General features: G+C 40.6%; 1 long non-coding RNA gene across 1 annotated transcript; it reads right to left on the reverse strand.

Moving 5' to 3' along the window:
- Window positions 1–5,637: 5,637 nt before the first annotated feature.
- Window positions 5,638–6,319, reverse strand: LOC120924949. Its single transcript, XR_005746485.1, has 3 exons — window positions 6,205–6,319; window positions 6,006–6,080; window positions 5,638–5,739 (listed from the first exon to the last, which is right to left on the reverse strand). It is a non-coding gene; the product is annotated as an uncharacterized LOC120924949 (long non-coding RNA).
- Window positions 6,320–6,928: the final 609 nt, after the last annotated feature.

The raw sequence follows: 6,928 nt of genomic DNA on the forward strand, positions 1-6,928 counted from the left end.
CCCGAAGAGCTCTCGGCCAATGGCTGAGAGCGCTGACTGGAGGGTTCCCCCTGTCAAAACACGTTCTGTTGTACAATAATACATTTTGCATAGAGATGTACACATTAAATACACTAAAATAATGGAAACCTGAGGTTGCACATAGGATAGATGGGTTTGGTCTCGAAAGAGGGACAGTTCCTATAAATGAGGAAAAGTTGGGAGCTATGAGCTTCACCTAACATATTGGAAACTAGTGGCAGCTGGTGTTTTTTTTTCTTTTTGTGGGGATGGCATACAGTCCGCCCCGAGCGGACTGCGGCACCTCTCCCCCACCCCTGGCTGTCTGCCGGTCGGTCCGGCACTTACCCCATCTAGGTGGGGCAGGTGACAGGTGATGGGCAGCGGCTCCTGTGGTCTCTCCGCCATCACAGTGGTTTCCGCCATGGGTCTCCACCCCTCCTCCTAGGCATCCAATAGAATAACCTGTCCTTTCAGACAATCAGGTGACCCGCTTCCTGATTTGATGGGAGGAGGATCAGTGTTACAATAGCGAATATTCATTTGCTATTGTAACACACCTAGGTGGGCTCGGTTCGCAGTGCTTGTGCCCTGAACCCACCCTATTTTGAAGCCTATTAGAGCCTCTGGTTCTAATGAGGTGCTTCAACCCCCCCTCCATTGGAATCTATACATCTGGCATCCTGCAAGGGGCCAAATGCACGGATAGGCCCCTGTTGGTAACCCTCCCACATACCACCCAACTTTTTGAGATGGGAATGAGGGACACCCATCAGCAAAAGTATGCAGGCATAAGACACACCCAGCCACGCCCCCTTAAAGGAGAACCCGATTGGTTAAACCCACAAGTGTTTTTTTAATACTACTATTCCCTTATATTGGCTTTTGGAATTAACAAATGCAGCCATTTAGAAATCAGATGAAAGGTTTAGCACTGGAAAACACTTTTTGATAGATACAAAGTGCATTTTATATACAACTATATAGATCAGACTAAAATGAGGGACAAATGAGGAGGAATGAGGGACATTGCTTCAAATCAGGGACAGGCCCTGGAAATCAGGGACAGTTTGGTGCTATGCTCCCATACTCCTTGGGTGGTTGGTGTTACAGTAGACTAAAGGAAACCTAATATCAGAGATACATGGAAGCTTCTATTGCTGACTCTATTTAATAAAGTGTAAGCTGCTAGGAGCAGGGCCCTTCTAACCCTGAATTGTATTGTTGCTGTGTTGTCTCCCTTTTAAATTATAAAGTGCTGCGCAAACTGATGGCGCTATATACATCCTGTATATTTATAATAATAGGTTACATGTCTGGCTGTCATGATGACCCTCTGGTTTTAATATTGTGGATCATTAACTCAGAACAAGCAAGAAAATAAGGACACAAGTTATTTTTTTACATTTTCATACTTTGTGTATTTGTTCTGGATCAGGCATGTTGCAGAGTAGGATGGATAAGTGCAGCGGAGTCTAATTCAGATCAGACATATTCTGTAGTAACAGGAACTGGCTTGTTTATTGTAGGATCATCAGGCAGACAAAGATGTCTCTCTGCCTGATAGTAAGAAGAACACACAGATTACAAGCAGGAAGAGAAAACCAACGAGTACATCACTGTGATACAGAAAACACAACATATCATAAAGAACACAGTCTATCATATCAATGATCACTAGCGACATCTTGTGTCCTTTATCTAAACTGCATTCTGAGCTATAGTTTGTTGCATATATCCAACACCCCTTCTCAACAAACTGAGGCTTAGTCCATTAAACCTATCTTCTTCGTAAGCTTTGAATGTCTTTCCGCAGTCAGAGGCTTTGTAAGGATGTCTGCTGTCATTTCCTCTGTTGGGCAATAAAGTAACTCAAGACCTTGCTCTTGAAGATCCCTAAGAAAGTGAAACTTCACATCAATGTGCTTGGTTCTTGAATTAACTCCTTCCGTATGTGCAAGTCGAATGCATCCTTGATTGTCCTCATAGATTTCTATTGGTCCCAACTGTGGTTGACCTAAATCTGTTAATAGCTGTCTCAGCCATGTAACTTCTTTGCTTGCTTCCGCTGCAGCAATGTATTCTGCTTCAGTAGATGACAGTGAAACAGTGAGTTGCTTCTTACTAGTCCAACTGATGGCGCCTCCTGACAGGAAAAATAAGTAACCACTGGTAGATTTTCTGTCATTGGTGTCTTCTGCCCAGTCAGCATCCACATATCCTGTTAAGGTGCTCTCATCGCTTGCTGGTAACTTGAGCTTGTAGTGCAAAGTCCCTTTAAGATAGCGAATCATTCGCGTTACAGCATTCCAGTCCTTTTGATTTGGTATTGAAACCTTTCTGCATAGGATTCCAACTGTTGCTGCAATGTCAGGCCTTGTAGCTGTGGTAAGGTACAGCAATTTCCCTATTGCTTTCCTGTATTGAGTATTAGTTGGTAATGGGTTATCTTGACATTTCATCTCCTTTAGGTAGTTGGTTTCCATGGGAGATTTCACTGGTTTGGCGTCTTCCATTCCAAAAGTTTTAATTATTTCTTGTATTTTGTGTCTTTGATTCAGAAGAAAGCTGCCATCTTCCTCTCTCTCGATCTGGATGCCGAGGTAATTCTTTATGTTGCCGAGGTCCTTGGTGTCAAAGTGCTGGTTTAGCTTTTCAAGTATTTCTGCTTCATCCCCTTCTTGCTCAAAACAAATCAGGATATCATCCACATAAATAAGCAAATAGATCCATCTGTTTGCCAATTTCTTTGTGTATAAGCAGGGGTCTGCTTTGCTCCTTTGAAAGTTTTGATCTGTAAGCACTTCATTTATTTTTATATTCCACGCTCTGGCGGCTTGCTTTAGGCCATATATACTCCTGCGAAGTTTGCATACTAGGTCTGACCTTTGTTCATCTTTGAATCCTGGCGGTTGTTCCATGTAGATTTCTTCTGTTAAATCGCCATGTAGAAACGCGGTTTTCACATCAAAATGTTTCACTTGCATTTTCCTTGTGATGGCTACTGTCAGTAAAGTCCGTATTGTAGTGTGCTTGACTACTGGTGCAAATGTCTCATCGTAGTCCTCTCCATATTTTTGAGAATAGCCTTTGGCTATTAGTCTTGCTTTGTATCGTTCAATTGTGCCATCTGCATTGTATTTCACTTTAAAAGTCCATCTACAGCCTATGGCTTTCCTTCCTGGTGGTAGTTCTGTAAGTGTCCATGTTTTAGTGTCATGCATGGATTTTATCTCTTCCTCAGAAGCCTTTATCCATTTAGTTGCTTCTTGTTCTGAAAGTTGAGATATGTCTTCCCATTTTACAGGTTCGTTGATACTGGCAGTACTTGCTTTGTATGAGAGACGTATAGGTGGTTTACCTTTGTTTTCTCTTGTTGACCGTCTCATTTTTGTGTCTGAGCCTTCTTGTGTCTGCTCTTCAGTACTGGTTGAGTCTATACTCACTTCAACTGTTCAGAAGTTACAGAGATGGGCTGGTCAATGTCAGTTTTCTCTTGTATTCTTGCTTCTACTATTGTCATTACATTGTCGCTTAAATCTTCAACAAAAGTTAAGCTGTTGCTGATGGTAACCTTGGCTGTTTTGGGATCTAGGATTCTGTAACCTTTGACATTGTCACTGTATCCAACGAAGATACCTTCAAATGCTCTGTTTTGGAGTTTGGTGTGTTTTTCTTCAGGTATGTAGACAAATGCTTTGCATCCAAAAACTCTTAGATGTTTTACACTTGGTTTCTCATTGTGCCATAGTTCATATGGGGTTTTCTCCACTGTTCTGGAAAGAAGTCTGTTCTGCAAATATGTAGCTGTCATTACTGCCTCACCTCAGTATATTTGTGGTAGTCCAGAATCTGTCAGCATACATCTGATCATTTCGGTCAGAGTTCTATTCTTTCTTTCAGCTACTCCATTTTGTTCTGGTGTATACAGAACTGTCTTTTGATGTTCTATTCCGTGCCTTTTTAAGTACTCTTGTATCTTACCTCCTGTGAATTCACCTCCATTATCGCTCCGGAGTATGAGAGGCTTCCTCTGAAACTTGTTACTTGTCTTTGTTACATAGTCTTGTAATTTGTCGAAAACTTCACTCTTGTGTTGCATTAGGTAGGTGACTGTATATCTTGAATAGTCGTCTATGAAAGTCACTATGTACCTGTTGCCTTCAGGTGTTGGTGGGTTTAGGGGACCACACACGTCACTGTGAACTAAGTCAAGTGGTCTTGAAGCTCTCTTTTGACTGACTTTGGGAAGTGTTGCTCTTGTGGCTTTGGATTTGATGCAACACTCACATTTGATAGTGACTGGACAAGGGGATATTATCAGATCCCTTGTCCCAGTCCTGATTATTATCCTGTTGTCTGTCTGTAGTGGTAACCTCCCACAAGTCATCTCTGGATAACAGCATTTCCACTTTAAACTTCCATAGCTGGTAATTGTCATTATTCAGCTTTGCCACTGAGAGTTTAAGCTCTGAGTTTCCGGCCATTTTATCCCTCCTTTATATATAAACAGTCTTACTTGTCTATAGGAGATGTCACTGGAAAGCTTCTTTATGTCGATCTCCCCATCAGCCACGCTGTCTTCCGTTCAGGCTTTTGTTCTGCTTAGGCCGCACCTGGTCATAAGACTTTATCCGGACTCTGGGCCCATAACCTGTTGCAGAGTATGATGTATAAGTGCAGCGGAGTCCAATTCAGATCAGACATATTCTGTAGTAACAGGAACTGGCTTGTTTATTGTAGGATCATCAGGCAGACAAAGATGTCTCTCTGCATCATGGTAAGAAGAACACACAGATTACAAGCAGGAAGAGAAAACCAACTAGTGTGATACAGAAAACACAACATAAAGAACACAGTCTATCATATCAATGATCACTAGCGACATCTTGTGTCCTTTATCTAAACTGCATTCTGAGCTATAGTTTGTTGCATATATCCAACAAGGCAAACAAATAATTTTCAAAAGATCATCATGAAAGCCAGACAACTATCAATCTTAGAAGGTGAAAGGTTTTCTTTAAGCCTACATGCATGGGACGAAAAGATGGTGACAGCTGCCTCTTTCAGTTGTCAGTGTCAGCTGTTTGCAGTGACCTATGGATAGAAGCAAATGCTATGGTGAAATGTTCGTTTTATCAAATTTGTTTTATTAATAACTGGGAAGGGCAAAGAAGGTCTAATGGTGAAGTTAAAAATGGACTGTTGGCTTCTGTGTGCCAACAGAATGTTTGTGGTCTAAAATAATGGCTCTGCTGAAATCAATACGATTATTAATATAGCAGCTGTGGGAAGAAAATTGCAGCTAAGGTCTGTGCCTGCAATCATTTCTCAATTATAAAATCTTAAATCAGTTTTTTTTTTGCACGATAAACAAAAATATAGCGACAATTAAAAAAAAAAGCAGATTGGGGGGTATGTGATCGAGAGTCCTAAAAAAGGATACAGCACCTCATTCCAAAATAGATTCAAAGGAGGGGAATTTTTTGGAAGAGTTGGGGGGATTATTGCGGTGCGATGAAGAAAACCAGACAAAGTATGTATGTATATATAAAAATATATAAAAAAGGTTTATTCATTCAATTTTTACAAAATATAGTAATTCAATATACAGATAGTGCATAAATTATTTTGTGGGAGCAAGATCTAGAAATAATTTTTTCGATCAGGTCGACCCTACTAGTTTCGCCTCTTGGCTTCTTCAGGGGAATTAGGACAAGATCGTCTCTCTAGATTACTCTAAAGAGATGAAAAAGAATAAAACAATTTTAACATATGCATACAATATAAGCTCTAAAAGAACTTCGATTATATATGTTCAACAAAACATGTCATGTATATAGAGTACAAACAAAAGTTTGGCTGGGATCTCTGGCGGGGCAAGAGAAACCAAAGTTCATAGGAGCAAATGCGCATATATCCACAGCCTAGTAGCAGCCAATGCTGTTCAGCCCATGAGAGGGGGCTGGCAGCAAAATTCCATAGGTAGGAGAAATAAAACCTACCCTAGCTTCATGCACAGCCAGTCAAGGAAAAGCCCCCTCAGGGTGGATATTGAAATCCAAGTTCAACTGACAGGACTTAAAAATACAGAAGAAAAAGAATCTATGTTAGGATATGTGTTATTAAATTATGATCTGTTTCAACTAATTAAACAAATCCATAATAGAGTCAATAGGGTTAATATATGTAAAACAGCCATACCTTGAAGCGTAATAAAATCAAGGTGAATACAGGGGAATTAAGTAAAACAATAACATGGGCACTGAAGAGCCTCAATTCATCTGAGAAAAAAAAAAAAAAGTGTTTGAATAGATTTAGTATACTTCATAAAGTTAGTGAGAACATGGGTAACTAAATTTCTAAGTGTAAGCAAGGGATCAACTTACATGAAGTATTTAACTAGATGAACAGTCTGAGTGCAAGCAAACATCAGCTGGTGATAGAGAGTCAAAGGATAGTCGTTTGCAGCAAAAATCAAGGACCAGTCAATTGCAGCTGAACAGTCCACAGATAATCTCCTTTAAAAAGGGTGGAAAATGAATGAAAATAAATAAAAAAGTGAAGGTTTAGCCATAAGTATTCAAACCTTACACAGAGGAGACAATAGTGAGGAGAGTGAATGGTTGCAGGATGGAAACTTACCTATCTTTAAGAGGAATAAAGACATCTGTCAGTACCCTGTTGGTAGCAGACAGATAATGATCATATCATGCTATATATAGCCTGTTGGGGAGGCGGGTGCATCGCGATTGGATCTCAGAGGTCACATGGTCGCTGAGATGCCTACAATTCCCACACTCCTTAGCGCTGAAGCAGCCGTGTCATATGATGACACCGGCCAATCAGCGGAGCCGCACTCTGGAGAAAAAGGAAAAAAGGAAGGAAACGTATGAGTGCAGAGGGGAGGAACACAGAGCACTAAAAG

This window comes from Rana temporaria, chromosome 1, assembly GCF_905171775.1.
Source record: "Rana temporaria chromosome 1, aRanTem1.1, whole genome shotgun sequence".
NCBI classification, from domain to species: domain Eukaryota; kingdom Metazoa; phylum Chordata; class Amphibia; order Anura; family Ranidae; genus Rana; species Rana temporaria.